This window comes from Sorex fumeus, unplaced genomic scaffold, assembly GCF_029834395.1.
Source record: "Sorex fumeus unplaced genomic scaffold, SorFum_2.1 ptg000008l, whole genome shotgun sequence".
NCBI classification, from domain to species: Eukaryota; Metazoa; Chordata; class Mammalia; order Eulipotyphla; family Soricidae; genus Sorex; species Sorex fumeus.
Window position 1 is genome coordinate 2,729,959 of NW_026606065.1, and position 17,313 is coordinate 2,747,271.

Sequence of the window (17,313 nt, forward strand, 5' to 3'; positions counted from 1 at the left end):
CCCTTTATGTGTATAAGGGACAAGTAACCCACCTAGTTGCAGAATATAAAATGGGTTTTCCAACTGTCCTTGATCCCAGGAAACATTATCTAGGAGTATTTATTCAATGACCAACCCGAGTTCGATTCCTCCACCCCTCTCGGAGAGCCCGACAAGCGACCGAGAGTATCTCGCCCGCTCGGCAAAGCCTGGCAAGCTCCCCGTGATGTATTCAAAAGATGCCAAGCACAGTAACAACAAGTCTCACCATGGAGACGTTACTGGGCCTGCTCGAGAAAATCGATGAACAACGGGAGGACTGTGATTGATCCCCCGTGATTGATTGATTTATTCAGTGAGTGCATATCAGAAGGCTATGCACGTAGACGTTCTGAGTGGCCGGTCTTATCTCCCAGAGGAGCAGTGCTTCAAGTTTACCTGTGGCCGATTGTTTGGAAATTACTATTTATTCCTTTAGTAACTAGTTATCCTTCCAGTCAGGACTCAGGTCTTGGTGCACACTGAATCAGCCCGGAGGCCCCAAAGGTCCGTGTCATCCTTTCCCTGCTCCAGCTCGAATTTTAATGAAGTCTCGCCTTTTCTAACTCTGGTGTAACTAGGTAGTCATTTGGCAGAGACTTCCATTTATAGCTTGTGCCATCTGCCTAAACTCCGTCTCTTACCTGACTTGCGGCTTGACTCCCGCTGAGAATGTCAGAGAGGGCTGAGAATGTCAGAGAGGAGCCTCCCTGGAGAGATAAGGAGTGTTCCCTCGCCTTATCCTGAACCAAGGAAACTTTTTATGTTCTCTCTCACCCTACCTCAGTAACTCTGACTACAGACCATCTCAGCTGTGTGACGGGAATTTTCAAGAACACAGCCCCAAAAGCGAGGCTTCTTTTTTCTTTTCCTCGGTAGATCACTGCTTTCTAGAATCATTTTAGATGTTTTCACAATCTACCCTGAAATTCTCACAGCATCCCTATTTTAAAGGTGCAGCAGTGAATAATATAGGCAGGTTCATGCAGTATCGAAGGGAAGGCTATGTTTTAAATTTTGTCTTTCTGTTTCTGAATCTGTTATTTTTATTCCATCTCGTGATAGTTGCATCAAAGAAAATACCAAATAGTTCTCTGTGAAGAAAATACCAAATAGTTCTCTGTGACAGTTCGGGGTCTTATATATGTTCTTTTTAATCTGGCAACAACCTTTTATCAATATCAGCCTATAGAGAACCACAACCTTCATCATCAAATATTGTTTATCCTGGCAAGAAAACCTTGTGTGTATATGTTTGTGATTTTATTGCATAATAAAAATATGTGGAAAAGAGAAAATAAAAAACCTTTATAGATCTTATTTATTGCTACCGGATGATTAGTGTTAGCCAGGGATATTTCCTCTACTCCAAATGGAAATCAAACACTGTTCAGAGACAGAAGCGTCAAAAAGAGGAGTGTCTTGTGAAGATGAGACATACAATTACAGAGAAAAAATTCTGTTATGGTGGGGGGGTGGTTTTGGAGGTGTAGGGGTCACTCTAATGATGGTGGGGTTCACACATTTGGTTGCCATGCTGGGGGTTGAACCCTTTGGTTCTAAGAGTCACAATCTTTTTATAGTTTATTTTTTATTTGTTTTGATTTTTATTAAGACGCTGATTTGCAAAGCTGTTCATAACCGTTTTTTTCCATTTACCATGTCACAACACCAATCCGTCCTCTAATTCCCTAGGGTCCCTCTCATTTCTTCACCATCCATGCTGCCCCCTGGGCAGACACATAAGAAATTTATTTCTTATTACTTGCTCCAACAAAATCTATATGAATGTCAAATGGAATTAGCAGAAGAAAAATTAGTAAAACTAAACCTTTGTGATGACTGACTGACTGCTATATGACTAACCTAGGTAAAGAAATTCAAATTATGTAATACCATATAGTATATTGGCTAGTCTTATTTACATAACGAAGTTTTCAACTCTTGACATATAAAATATATTGCATTCAATTTTATTTGTACCTGGATATTATTGTGGTAATTATCATGCCTTCTCTGTCATAAAGATTTTTTTTTCCCTTTATTTTATTTTATTTTTTTTAAAGTTGTAGATTTACAATTTTTTGTGCTTTGGTTTCAATTATACAATGATCAGATACCCATCCCTCCACCAGTGCCCATTTTCCACCACCATGGATAATATCCCTCCCACCCCCATCCCCCCATCCCCCCGTCTCTGTGGCAGGGCAATCCCCTGTGTTCTCTCTCTCCTTTTGGGTGTTGTGGTCTGCAAAAGAGGCATTGAGTGGCAAACATGTTCAGTCCATAGTCTACTTTCGACATGCATCTCCCCTCCTGGGAGGATCCTCCAAACATCCTTTATTTGGTGCTCCCTTCTCTATCTGAATAGCCCTTTCCTCTAGGATACCCGGCTGGCCACTAAGTTATGGAGTAATCCTCCTGGTGCTGATCTCAGCTATTCTTGGGTATTAATCTCATACTTTGTTACTTTATATCGCCCAGATGAATGCAATCTTTCTATGTCTATTTAAAAAAATTTAAAAAAATTCTGTGTTAATGTATTTTAAAGTTTTCATGAAATAGACAAAACCTGCAAATGTAAAATTAATTAAGGGTGAAGAAAATTAAAATTTAAATGGAAAAAAATGAATATTCCTGTAAAATTACTAAGTGTTTTATTCTGAAAAAGGGAATATTGGCTTTATCTCAGAAAATATTGTAGGTACTATTTAAGTGCTTTCATAAATAAGTGAAAAAAATGCGATAAAATTCTGGATTTAAAAAAGATCATAGAACAATCCATACGATTGAGACATTAATTCACTGTTAAAAATGTATCAAATTCTTTTACAAGGCAGGAATAAACATACCTTTCCTAATCTAGTAGAGGTCAACCAATAACATCATGATTGAGTGCCGTACTCAACGCTGTATATTGGGAAGTTTGTGCTATACTTTAAAGAAACTCTTTTAAGGCATTTGGCAAAACTGGTTTCAAAGCAATTAATTTCCTTAGCTAGTCCATGAAGCTCCCTCAAATCTGAATGGCTAGCTGGAAAGAGTATTCTTGGTGTGGTGTTTATTTTATTGAGTTTTCATTTAAATCCCTCCATTCTCTTGTGGTTCATAGTGTCTTATTTGAGAGATCTTCAGTAAATCGTATGGACTTTCGAAGTTCCTTTTTTGATCTTGCTACTTTCAATATTCTGTCTCTATCTTTGGCTTTTGTCATTTTGAGTACTTTATCTTGGCATTTACCTAGTTGAATCTAATTTTTTTTTTTAATTTTTACTAGGGAAACACCATGAGGTACTGTTGTAGACTTACAAATTTTATGCTTGGATTTCAATTATACAATGATCAAATACCCATCCCTCCACCAGTGCCCATTTTCCACCACCACGGATCCCAGTATCTCTCCCACCCCCCATTCCCCCCACCCCACCCCACCTCTGTGGCAGGGCATTCCCTTTTGTTCTCTCTCTCTCCTGTTGGGTGTTGTGGTCTGCAAAAGAGGCATTGAGTGGCAGTCATGTTTGGTCTAGAGTCTACTTTCAGCATGCTTCTCCCCTCCTGGGAGGATCCTCCCAACACCCTTTATTTGGTGTTTCCTTCTCTATCTGAGCTGCCCTTTCCCCTAGAATGCCCGGCTGGCCTCTAAGCTATGGATTAATCCTCCTGGTGCTGATCTCAGCTATTCTTGGGTATTAATCTCATATTTTGTTACTTTATGTTCCCCAGATGAATGCAATCTTTCTATGTCTATCCCTTTCTTTCTGAGTCATTTCTCTTAACATGATACTTTCCATGTAGTACCACTTGTATATAAATTTCATGACTTCATCTTTTCTAATAGCTACATAGTCCTCCATTGTGTAGATGTACCAAAGTTTCTTTATCTGTTCTCGGGCACTCAGGTTTTTTCCAGATTCTGGCTATTGTAAAGAGTGCTGCAATGAACAAACAAGTGCAGATGTCATTTCGACTATACTTTTTTGCCTCTCTAGGATATATTCCCAGGAGTGGTACTTCTGGGTCAAATGGAAGCTCAATTCCTAATTTTTTGAGGATCATCCATACTGTTTTCCAAAAGGGCTGAACGAGTCGGCACTCCCACCAGTAATGGAAGAGCGTCTCTTTCTCACCACATCCGCGCCAGCACTGGTTGCTTTTGTTCTTGTGGATGTGGGCCAGTCTCTGTGGTGAGAAATGATATCTCATTGTTGTTTTGATGTGCATCTCCCTGATTATATATGATGTAGAGCATTTTCTCATGTGCCTTTTAGCCTTTCGGATTTCTTCTTTGAGAAAGTTTCCGTTCATTTCATCGCCCCATTTTTTGATGGGGTTGGATGTTTTCTTCTTGTTAGAGCTCAACTAGTGCCTTGTGTATCCTTGACATTAACCCCTTATTAGATGGGTATTGGGTGAATATCCTTTCCCATTCTGTAGACTGTCTTTGTATTTTGGTCAGTGTTTCTTTTGAGGTGCAGAAGCTTCTTAGTTTAAGATATTCCCATTTGTCTATCTCTGTTTTCACTTGCTTGGCCAGTGGTGTGACATCTTTGAAGATACCATTAGCTTCAATGTCATGGAGGGTTTTGCCAACTTTGTCTTCAGTGTACCTTATGGATTCCGGTCTGATGTTGAGGTCTTTAATCCATTTTGATCTTCCTTTTGTACATGGCATTAGGCAGAGATCTGAGCCCACTTTTTTGCATGTAGCCATCCAGTTTTGCCAGCACAATTTGTTAAAGAAGCTTTTCTAGCTCCACTTCACATTTCTTGCTCCCTTGTCAAAGATTAGATGATCATATGCTTGGGGGAGATAACAGTACATTCAACCCTGTTCCATTGGTCTGCAGCTCTGCCTTTGTTCCAGTACCATGCTGTTTTAATTATTACTGCTTTGTAGTAGAGTTTGAAGTTAGGGAGGTTGATTCCTCCCATTTTCTTTTTCCCAAGGATTGCTTTAGCTATTGTTGGGGGCTTATTGTTCCATATGAATTTTAGGAGTGTTTGCTCCATTTCTTTGAAGAATGTCATTGGTATTGTTATGGGGATCACATTGAATTTGTACAATGCTTTGGGAAGTATTGCCGTTTTGACAATGTTAATTCTCCCGACCCATGAATAGGGGATATCTTTCCATTTCCTCATGTCCTCTTTTATTTCCTGATGTAGAGTTTTGTAGTTTTTTTTTTTTGTACAGGTCCTTTATTTCCTTTGTTAATCTAATTCCTAGGTAGTTGATTTTCTGGCGCACAATTGTGAACAGAATTGTTTTTTTCATGTCACTTTCTTCTCTCTCACTGTTTGTGTATAAGAAAACCATGGACTTTTGGGTATTGATTTTATAGCCTGCAACTTTACTGTACAAGTGTATTGTTTCTAGGAGTTTCTTGGTAGGGATTTTTGGGTTCTCTAAGTATAGTATCATAACATCTGCAAATAGTGAGAGCTTGATTTCTTCCTTCCTAACCTGGATGCCCTTAATATATATATATTTTTTTTTGCCTAATTGCTATTGCAAGTACTTCCAGTACTATATTGAACAGTAATGGAGAGAGTGGGCATCCTTGTCTCATCACTGATCTTAGGGGAAGGCTCTCAGTTTTTCCCCATTGAGGATGATGCTTGCTGTAGGCTTGTGGTAGATGGCTTAGCTATATTGAGGAAAGTCCCATCTATCCCCATTTTGGCAAGGCTTTTTGTCATAAACGGGTGCTGGATCTTGTCAAATGCTTTCTCTGCATCTATTGATATGATCATATGATTTTTATCTTTTCTTTTGTTGATATGATGGATTATGTTGATTGATTTCCGAATGTTAAACCAGCCTTGCATCCCCGAAATGAATTCCACTTGGTCATGGTGTATGATCTTTTTAATGAGTTGTTGAATTCTATTTTCCAGTATTTTATTAAGAATCTTCGCATTTGTGTTCATCAGGGATATCGGCCTGTAGTTTTCTTTTCTTGTGTCTTTGTTTCCTTTTGGTATTAGAGAGATATGGGCTTCATAGAAACTGTTTGGGAGAGTTTCTTTTTTTTCAATTTCCTGGAAAAGCTTGAGAAGAACTGGCAATAGGTCCTCTTTAAATGTTTGGAAAAATTCGCTAGTGAATCCATCTGGACCTGGGCTTTTGTTTTTGGGAAGACTTTTGATTGCAGTTTCAATTTCCTTGATGTTAATAGGTGTATTCAGGTACTCTATATGTTCTTGATTCAGTTTTGGGAGATTATAGGAATCCAGGAATTTATCCATTTTTTTCTAGGCTCTCTTTTGTTTGGCATACAGACTTTCAAAGTAGTCTCTGATGATCTTTTGAATCTTTTTGGTTTCTGTTCTGATATCCCCATTCTCATTTCTGATTCGAACCAGCTCTTGGTTTCATTGATCTTTCGGATTGTTTCTTTGGTTTCCATGTCGTTGATTTCTGCTCTAAGTTTTATGATCTCTTTCTTTTTTTTTTCTTTTTGGGTAACCAGCAATGCTCAGGGGTTACTACTGGCTCATGCACTCAGGAATTACTCCTGGCGGTGCTCGGGGGACCATATGGGATGCTGGGAATCGAATCTGGGTTGGCCATGTTGGTTGCTTGCAAGGCAGACGCCCTACCCGCTATGTTATCGCTCAGCCCCCTATGATCTCTTTCTTTCTTCCTGATTTGGGCTCCTTCTGTTGATCCTTTTCTAAGATCTTGAGCTGTGAAGTCAAGTTGTTTATGTGCATCCTTTCTTCCGTCCTGAGGTATGTTTGCAGAGCTATAAATTTTCTCCTTAGTACGGCTTTAGCTGCATCCCATAAGTTCTGGTAGTTTGTGTCTTCATTCTCATTTGTTTCCAGGTATCTTTCAATTTCTTCCTTGACTTCCTTCCTGACCCATTCACTGCTCAGCATTGAGTTGTTTAATTTCCAGGTGTTTGATTTGGTTCTCCGTGTCTGTGTGTGATTCACTGCTATTCTCTGTGCATCATGGTCTGAAAAGATTGTTGATACTATTTCTCTCTTCCTGGTTGAATTTAATTTTTTTTTAAATTTTTATTAGTGAGACACCATGAGGTACAGTTGTAGACTTACAAATTTTGTGCTTGGATTTCAATTATACAATGATCAAATACCCATCCCTTGAATCTATTTTTTTCTGGGTTTCTTTGGGCCTCTTTCATCTCAGTGTGTGTGTTCCTCATCTCTGGGAAATGGTTTTTAATGATTTCTGTAACTGTTGTTTCTTTTCATATTTGCCTTCTTGTTCTTCGGGGATCCTGAATTATCTCTTATGTCCCGTCATTCTCCAGTGTGCTGTTCATTTCTTTTGAGACTATTTTCAACCTCCTCTTGTTTTCTTTTCCTCGTCTTGGCGGCCCTTGATATTTTGCTCAGCTGCTATTGCAACTCTGCTGTTCAGAATTTTTTTTTTAATATCACCTACAATGCTCTTCATTTTTGCCATTTCTGAGTTTCTGATTGTTGTCCTTTTCTCATCTTGATTCCTACTTTCTTGTGCTTTGCTATCTGTGTTATGTTTTTTTTGAGTTCATTGAACATCCTCATCATGGGGTCACTAAAATCACATGAGGAGTGACAGTCCTTGTGTGACAGTCTGGCTGAGGAGTTATTGAGCTGGTTGGTATTTTTTGTCCTTCGGTGGTACTTTTTTTTTGCTTGTTGAACTTTGCGGGCATCTGTGTGTATTCTAATGTTCTTGCTGTGCTGAGAGTGAGGTTTTGTAGTTAGATCCTCTGGAAAAAATGGTGAGGGATGAAGTGGGAGATGGTCTCTTTCATCTTTTCTAATCTTCACTGCATGTCACAAAGAATGGCTGTGAGCACCATGTAGTTTACTGAGTAGTTCTGTAGCTCAGTCGCATACACAACTTTGTGCTTCAGAAGCTCTGATGTGGATCCATAAATATGGTGCAGGTAGGCTGTGGATGCTGCTAGTCGAAAGGGAAAGCTCTGCCTCCTGAAGCCAGCTGGAGGCAGCCTCACCTGGAATCTGAGGATTACTGGATAATGTGGACTGGTGCTAGTGATTGCACCCAGGAACTCACATATGCAAGCCATCAATCTACCACTAAGGCACCTCCTCAGGTTCTAATAAAAAAAAATCTTAATTATGCTGCTTAAGTGGTTTTTTTTTTCTTTTTGGGTCACACACTGCGACGCTCGGGGGTTAAATCCTGGTTCTGCACTCAGGGATCACTCCTGACTGCTCGGGGGACTATATGGAATGCTGGAGATTGAGTCCAGGTTGACTGCATGCAAGGCAAACACCCTCCCCACTGTACTATCACTCCGGCCCTTACACGTTGATTTTAACTTTAAGAAATCTGTTGAGACCATGAAGTTGTAAGAAAAGATGAAAAAAATAAATCTTTTATGGTATATGGGCCACACCTGGCGGTAGTCAGTGCACTGTGATTCGGGATCACTTCTGGTGAGGCTCAAGATAACTCCTGTAGGACTCAGGGAACTATTTGTGGTGCTGGGGATTGAACCTGGGTCGATCGCCTTTAAGACAAGTGTTCTGTCTCTCCAGCTTGGGTGGAATGGAAGAGCATTCTGTTAAGTCCAATAAGGCATAAGGAGGAAGACGCATACCAGATTTTCTCACTCATCTTTAATATACAGAGAAACAAAACAAGGGGATATGCAATCCTGAATGATGACAAACCCTTGATTTTGATGACAAATCTGAGATTAACAAGGGGGAGATAAGGGTTGGCTGAGGGGAATGAAGAGATTGGACTAGAAGTAACATAAGGCCATTGGTGAAGGATATTGGGCACTTTGGTGGAAAGATAGGGTAATTATAGGGCTGGAGTGATAGCACAGCGGGTAGGGTGTTTGCCTTGCAAGCGGCCAACCCAGCTGAACCGAGTTCGGTTCCTCCGCCCCTCTCGGAGAGCCCGGCAAGCTACCGAGAATATCTCGCCTGCATGGCAGAGCCTGGCAAGCGACCCGTGACGTATTCGATAAGCCAAACACAGTAACAAGTCTCACAGTGGAGACGTTACTGGTGCCCACTCGAGCAAATCGATGAACAACGGGGGGGCAGTGCTGCAGTGCTATGAATGCTCTATATATTCCAGAGCCAGGAAACAGGTCTGGAAATTTTATAGATGAGTGGTAACTAAGAATTTGAAGAGAAAGTAAAGTTTCTGTCTCCGTGTCTTTTGAGGTTTGGGGGAGGGAGGAACGGGAACAAGGGCCACCCCAGCAATATTCAGGGCTTTCTCCTGGCCATGTGCTCTGTAGTTCTGAGAATTGAAGAGGGATTGGTCATTTGCATGACGTTCACCCTATGTGCTGTATTATCGTTGTATTATAATTGTTCCCGCCCCCCACGTCTTTATTTTTTTTAACCTACTTTTAGATAGTGCGCTAGATAATAGGTTTATTATATATTGTATGCTATGTTCATCGCTTGGTAAATTATAGCCATTACTATCTAATAAAGTAAAATTTTATGGAGTATAAAAATGATAATCACATTTATGATAAAAAGAAAACCAGGAAAGTGTAAAGGAAAATTAAAATCTTGGGACTCACCAACATTACCATTTCCAGTTAATTCTCCTGAGGTTTTTTTTTTTTCTTTTTAATGTGCTTATATCCACAACAAATATATTTCAGTTTAAAATCGACCTCACTGAAGATGTGGGGCTCAGTTACTGGCAGTGTTCTGTTCTCTGTTTCATCTCCTGGCAAGGAGAGCGACGGCCTTCCCGGACGCTGGCAGAGGCCTGTGGGATCTTTCGGTCCAAGGATCTCATTAGGAGGAGAGAGGAGACTGCTCTCCGTTCTGCGGAGATGGCCAGGCTGCTGCAGGTGCCGCCCACAGGCAGAGGGGCCTGCATCGGAGCGGGCAGGTACTTGCCTGGTACTTGCACTCAGCTTCCTGCTTGCGCCAGGAGCTCATTCAAGAGAAGAGAGAAGGGAGAGCGGTGACCCCCTGGGGTTCCGAGGCAGCATCAGCTCCTTCCCTGCTAATGCCCCGGCCCTTGTGGGCAGAGATCACAAGGAGTGGAGTGCTATTCAGTACACGGAGAGAATGCAGTCTCCAAAGCCGTGATTACCGCTCTGACTATAGTCACTCCTCCTCCAAACGCGTTGCTGAGAATTGCCTCAGCCAATTTAAGTGTGAAAAGGATGTCGCCTTCTTCGTTTTTTTTTTTTTTTTTTTTTTTGCCCTCACAGGCCACTCTGGTCAGGGGGGTGGGAAAAAGAATCTTGAGTTTCATTCCGTTTTCTGCTCGGAATTCTCCCTTCCTCTACCTCCTGTCGTGTTGCTCTGTACTGTTTTGTCACTCTGCAGAGAACATTCAGAGAGCCCGAGGCCAGCCACCCGGACACTCAGCTCAGCTGCCGGTGCTCACCTGACTTAGTTTCCCGCTAACGGCCCTGTGCATGAGAAATACCTGTCCCTAGCGAACAGTGTGGGGTCTAGGCCACGCGGGGCAGCTCCGAGGCCTCTGGCACGGGTCCTGACGCTGAGGAGCTGCCGTGAGTCGTGAGGCCTGAGGGGCACCGTGTGGCCTTCCCGCGAGAATGAGCACGGTACAGACTCAGAAAGTAAAACGTGGGTCTTGTCTTTGCTTTCTTTTTTTTAAAAAGTCAGTCACCTTCCCACCTGATTCTGAAGAAAATGCATACCCATGATAAACGTTTTTAAAATCAGTCCAACTGCTTAATTTTTGTTCTCTCTGGCTTCTGTGACAGAGGTCCGAAAGCAGACCTGCTGTCAGGGCCTGAGCTGTGAGGCCTTGCCTGGCACTCACACTCGTAACTTTTGAATGTCTGTGGGGTACACTCGGCGTCAGACAGGTTTGCCTCATTCTGTGGTGCCAGAGCTTTCTGTGGACCGTACGGGTTTTGGTTTGTTTTGTCTTATTTTGTTTTGGGGCCACACCTGACTGCACAGGTCTTACTCCTGTCATTTCTGGTAGGGCCCAGGGAATTATCTGGATGCCGGGGATCATGGTACCATCTCTCCAGCCCAAGGACCGTGCTGGTTCTTCCGTGTCAGCATGTGGGGAAAGGGTGTTGGAAATTCAGACTTCTGAATGAGACTCGAGAGATTTGGGGTTCAGAACCTTTAGAGGCAATCTACAGGAATCTGTGTCACGACTAGTATTTCTGTTCAGTATTTCCAAGAATGAAGGCAAGATATGTGGCAATAGGATATATTCCTGCTAAAGTAAAAACTTTATATAAAGGAGAAAAAGCTTTTCTAGAACAAATTAGAATAAGCACCCAGTCTTCTGGCTCAAACATTGTCTTCTGATTTCATCTTTTTTTTTTCTCATATTAACCTGTACTTAGCACTATCCCTGACTATTCAGGCGAACAGAATCATTGTCATTGAATTTGTACTTGGTTTGCTCCCAGATAGTGCTCAGGGGCCCCGGGGTCACTCCCAGGTATATTCAGCTCTCTGGCCCTGACAGTTCAGCATTAGAGCTCGCCGGTGTGCTGGCTGGAACTCAGTGGTTCTTAGGGAACCCTGGGGCCACACCCAGAGTGCTGGGGCGTGTAGAGCCTGGCATCAAACTTGGGCATGAGTACATGCCAGTCTTGCACTCTAGCCCTTTGAGCTATATCCTTGGTCCGTGCATCTGGTTTTGCTTTGTTTTATTAAACCAGTACCTCTCCCATTTGTACACTGGTGTCTTGTGGAATCCTCGTACAGATAAATTATATATAACGTAGCACTGCACTGTAGGACTGTCCTCCTGTTCATCGGTTTGCTCCAGCGGGCCCAGTAACGTCTCCATCGCGAGACTTGTTGTTACTGTGTAATGTGTGTAGTATATATATTTATAATTGACTTTTCTGCATTGCGTAGTCACGTTTAACATGCCACAGCCTCTCGGTGATGGGTAGTGCCTTCCCTCAGGGGCGTGCAGGCTTGATAATCCTCTCTCCTCTCCTCTCAGCAGCCTGGTGTGGAGGGCAGGACAGTGTCTCACCCTGACCCAGGACACCCAAGATCTAGTCTTCTGTCTTTGCTCAAATGGACCTGGAACTACAGTGTAGTCAGACAACCTCCATAGGTCCAGTCTTCTTTCTCTGTAGTGAGGGTGAGTTGGATTAAATTGCAAAGTCCCCTTAAAGCAAAGGCACACTTTTCCTTTCGTCTGTTTGCAGAAGTTCTGAATGCTTTCATCCATGCTGAATAATTATTATTATTCATAATGCTGAATGGCATTATTTCAAAAGGCACTCGGACCCGTTTCTTTGGGGTTGGTGGGGAAGGCTCTCAAGCATTGCGAGGGGCAGAGGGCCCCTCCTGGGGATTCCAGGCGCAGCTGTGTGGGCAGTCCTGGCAGTTCAGGGCTTAGTCTAGCCGATTCAAAGCCGCCAGGGGAGCCATGGCATTGCCCAGGGGGCATCACACAAATCCTGGGATTGGACCTGGGGCCACATGTATGCGAGGCCTGTGCGTGTCATGCCGACCCCCTCAGCCCTGGGTCTTTCTTTATTTCTTTTAATTATTTTGAATCGTTAGCTGAAAAAAAGTGTTGATAAAACCATATCGGGTAGACCAGGGTTTCTTCTTTTTTTTTTTTTCCTTTTGGGGCACCGGGACTGATGATTTCCAGCTACCTAACTGCTAAAAAATTACGCCTCCAAGACCTCTTGATGTCGGTCCCACACATAGAGCAAGTAAGCTGCCCTACAGCAGAAGCTCTTTGCGTCAGTCAGGATTTCTTAAGCTCTTTCCATTTGGAACCCTTTTCAAAGAATTTTATGTGACCCCAGGAATACAGAAGTATAACGTAGGTATACAGTATATCCGGGAGCTGGTTTTTGTAGTCTCTGAGTCTTGGCCGTTGATGGGATTACACGGCGCCAGGAAGAGAACAGTGCAGTCTCCTGCCCCCGCGCCTGACTGTCCTTGTCACTGGGCCCCGTGGAGGGGAGCGGGTTGAGCTTTCCTCCCCGCCCTGACCAGGGCCCCGGCAGCCGAAGACCTCCAGGACCTGCCACCACCATGCTGAGACCACTCTCCGCACACCTGAAGGTACTGGCAGAGGGACAAAGCCACGCAGGTTCCGGGGCCGAGATCTCCAAGCCTACTCGGATTGGGGCCGAGCATCTTCTTAATATGATCTTAATATGACATCTTAATATCTCATTCCTGCTTTGGACAAACTGGCAGGTTACCGAATGTAGCCTGCCCACAGGGCAGAGTCTGGCAAACTCCCCGTGGCGTACCCAATATGCCAAATACCAGTAACAATGATGGGTCTCATTCTCCTAAAGAGCCTTGAATATAATCTCAGGGCTAGGATGATGGAGACGTTACTGGGGCCTGCTCCAGGCAATCGACGATTAACAGGATGATTTGTGATTTGTGTGATTGTGATACAGTATATCAAATATTTACGGATAATAAGTGACAGCAAAGTTTATTTTAAGATGACTTTTTTGTTTGTTTTGTTTATTTGTTTGTTTGTTTTTGCTTTTTTGGTCACACCCAGCAATGCACAGGGGTCACTCCTGGCTCATGCACTCAGGAATTACTCCTGGCGGTGCTCAGGGCACCATATGGGATGCTGGGAATCAAACCCCGGTCAGTCGCGTGCAAGGCAAACGCCCTACCCGCTGTGCTATTGCTCCAGCCCCTAAGATGACTTTTTAAATGGGGTCACAACCTACAGTTTTGGAAGCGAGGGTGCAGATTATATTTTACTCTCAAATGTCAGAGACTTCATCATAACCTTTTCCTCACAGCAGGAAAGGAGGGTCAGGAATGAGAAGGTTAGTGTTGTCCCACCTTTGACTCTTTCTTCGGGAGAGACCTCGTCATTCCTTCATGGGAGATGAGACAGAGGAAAACATTATCAGGTGAGCCCTGTGTCCAAGAAGAGGAAGAGGAAGAAATCTGGAATCTTCTCTGGACAGACTTTGCCTTGCTCTTCTTTTACTCTCTACTCTGATTTCATCCTTTTTTTTTTATTAATTTTTTTTTATTAGTGAAACACCACGAGGTACAGTTATAGACTTACAAATTTTTGTGCGTGGGTTTCAGTTATACAATGATCCTTTGTTTTTGACTCTGGGGTCTTGATTACATAGAAAGGTTTGTGGCTTAGAAATTTTCCAGTAGTTTTTGCTTTTGCATTTATTTTATGCAAATAAAATATTTTATTTCTATGGCTACTCCCCGAAGGTTCTTTAAAATATGTCTCTCCTGTCACCTGGAGATATGATCCAAAGGACCTGGTTCCATCACACGTGCCAAACGTGGCTGTGTTCAGTCAAATAAATGGCTTCCTGATGGTGGTCTTGCTTCTCTGAAATGAAGGCTAAAGATTTATCTCTGCTTTTAGAAACAAAATGGGATGGAGACTGAAATGACTGAACTCACTTTTGCCATGGCTGCTCTGTTATCCACAGGAGTTTTATTGGCTAGAGAGAGAGACAACAGACTGGGAAGGATGCCAGTTTTCAAGGGAATGATGGATTAGGAGAAGACAATCCCAAGCTTTGACTGTGAACCACTCTTGGGCCCTTATAGGAACGACTAATTTGCTTCAGTAACAGAGAAGATTTAGAATGCACTGGAGGACCAGGTCCAAGGAACAAGAATGAAGGGTTTTTTTGTTTGTTTTCCATTTTGTCCTCACTTGTGACAGAGTGGAGGAACGCCCTACTGTAGAGTCAGAGATTGGGGTTCTGGTCTTGGCTGTATAATTCCTATAACTGGTGATTCTTGTCATTTACCTACCTAGATTCCAAATTTCCATTCCTTCAGCTCAAAAAATCAAGTGTGTTTAATTAAGGAATTCTCAACCCCCTCGAAGGCCAGGGGATGAGGACTGGCCAGAGAACAAAAGCGAGTGTTCAATAGAATGTTGATACCCCAGCTTGTCCCCGCTTTGTAGGATAGAAGTCGAGAGTGATGGTTGCCGAGATGCGTTTAGGTGAGGCCGGCAGGGAAAGTTATTTCTGTAGCTTCGACATGCCTCCATGTCGTTAAGATTCAGCAGTTAGCTCTCAATAATTTAAGGCAGTTTGATTACTGCGGAGCCTACAGGAGGACGTCTGGTGTATAGTTTAGAGCTGTAATAACAGAACACAGGCCAAATTGGAGTAAAGAATAGATGAGTCATGTTTAGGTAGCGGTGCCGTTCTTGTCTGCAGAGCTGGAAGCAGATCTTTGTAAACAGCCGTATCAGTCCATAGTCCCAATGTTTCTGTCTCCCTGCCCACCATAAATTATTTTCTTCTCATTTAACTTCAGCTTGAAAATCATTTGTAAAAGCAATAAACAGTTCAGGCATTAACCATTTGAACCACCAGATGCTCTTCTTCATCAGAACCCCCAGAGATACTAATATTTTTAGCAGAAATCAGAGCTCTGCAAGCAGAAGATATACACTCAATAGACCTAGATTATTTTGATTATCATGACTTGGACTCTAAGTCTACCATCTTTGAGTATTAGGGCACGATTTGGGGGCTATCTCACTATATATATATATATGTGTATATATATATATATATATATATATATATATATATGCTGGAGCCATAGCACAGCGGTAGGGCGTTTGCGTTGCACGCAGCCAATATGACCGACCCGAGTTCGATTCCTCCGCCCCTCTCAGAGAGCCCAGCAAGCTACCGAGAGTATCTCGCCCGCACGGCAGGGCCTGGCAAGCTCCCCGTGACGTATTCGATATGCCAGACACAGTAACAACAAAGTCTCACAATGGAGACGTTACTGGGCCTGCTCGAGCAAATCGATATATATATATATATAATATATATATATATAAAAATATATATATTTATCTGCTGCTGTCTTTGATAATTTTTCCTTTTAAAAAGTCACACTGATTTGGAAGAGTAGCTTTAAGGCCATTAAACGGCCACTCAATTTTTTTTTAATGTACAAAATGTGAAATTTTCCAATAAAATCTAATTTTATGTATCTTTATCTCTTAAGCAGGTACGTACTGTGTCATTTTTTAGCTCCCTGAAAATAAGAATTCATCCCTTCACCCCGTGATTTTTATACACTCTTTTTTCGCTCACTTAAGAACAAATACATCAGACCTCTTCTGCCCACGTTTGTCTGCCATGTGGATGTTCTAGCTTTGCGGTGCGTTTCCCCGTTCTGGGGACATAGCCAGCATTTCTCTGCCTGGAATGTACGCTTTACTTTGTTCCACTCTGGAGAAGCCCGTGTTCTCGTGTGAGCACATATATTCATCACCTCTCTCTTCCTCTCCCTTTAACTCTCAAGTAAAGTTGTTTTACTTTAAAAATTTCTTTCAAAGGACAAATACATTACTACTGATTGAATTGAAATTCACTACATATAACTTCGATTGATATGCTTTCAATGATTTATTTAATTTATTTATTTTGCATCTCAAATCCTCTCACTCAGAGTCTGTGAATGATACACTTTCTTGGGTCTTTCTAGGTCAAAAAATGTCTTTGTTTCTTTTATTGAGTCTTAAATACAGGCTAAACCAGGAATTTAATTCCAGAACCCTTTTCAGTTTGAAAATCATTTCATCATTGCCTTCTGCTGTCTCTTTCTGTTTATGAGACATCTGCTTTAAGATTGTTTGCTCTTCATCTGAAGACAGTCTACCCGCTTTTTGCTCCTGCTGGTCTTTTATAATCTTTCTGCTTAGTGTGCTGAGTTTTGTGGTGATTCTTAGGTGCGAGTTTTAAAAATATATATTCTATTTAGTATTCAGTCACTCCATCTAAGAAGTCTTAGCATTACTTAGATCTGAAAAGAGGTTAGCCATTATAGATGAAATCTGTCACCTCCCCCCCATATCCTTCTTTTGACTTATTAGAAGTTTTAGACCTTTTAATCTTTAATTAAAATACCTCAGGAGTAGATGTTTTTCCAGTTTACTCATTCTACTGCTTATCCCCATTGTTGAGTTTTATTCTAAATTTTTTTGAGTTATTTTTTATTAAGGTGCTATGATTTCCAAAACTATTCATAGTCGAGTTTCAGGCACACTTTGTTTTGTTTTGTTTTTTACTTTTATTTATTTTTTATTTTATTAAATTTATTTATTTTGAATACCCATCCCTCCACCAGTGCCCATTTCCCACCACCACGGGTCCCAGTATCCCTCCCACCCCCCATCACCCCCCATCCCACCCCGCCTCTGTGGCAGGGCATTCCCTTTTGTTCTCTCTCTCCTTTTGAGTGTTGTGGTTTGTAAAAGAGTTAAGCCAGGCACACCTTGGACTAGTCCCACTGCCAGTGTCAACTTCCCTCACCGATGTACCCATATTCCCTCCCACCTCCAACCCCCAG

General features: G+C 42.2%; 1 protein-coding gene and 1 pseudogene across 1 annotated transcript in view; one reads left to right on the top strand and one right to left on the bottom strand.

The window, feature by feature from the left end:
- Positions 1-17,313, top strand: part of UBE3D (ubiquitin protein ligase E3D) — a 155,989-nt gene that overhangs the window by 91,626 nt on the left and 47,050 nt on the right. The window lies entirely within an intron of this gene.
- LOC130019532 (uncharacterized) lies at positions 12,584-12,704 on the bottom strand (annotated as a pseudogene).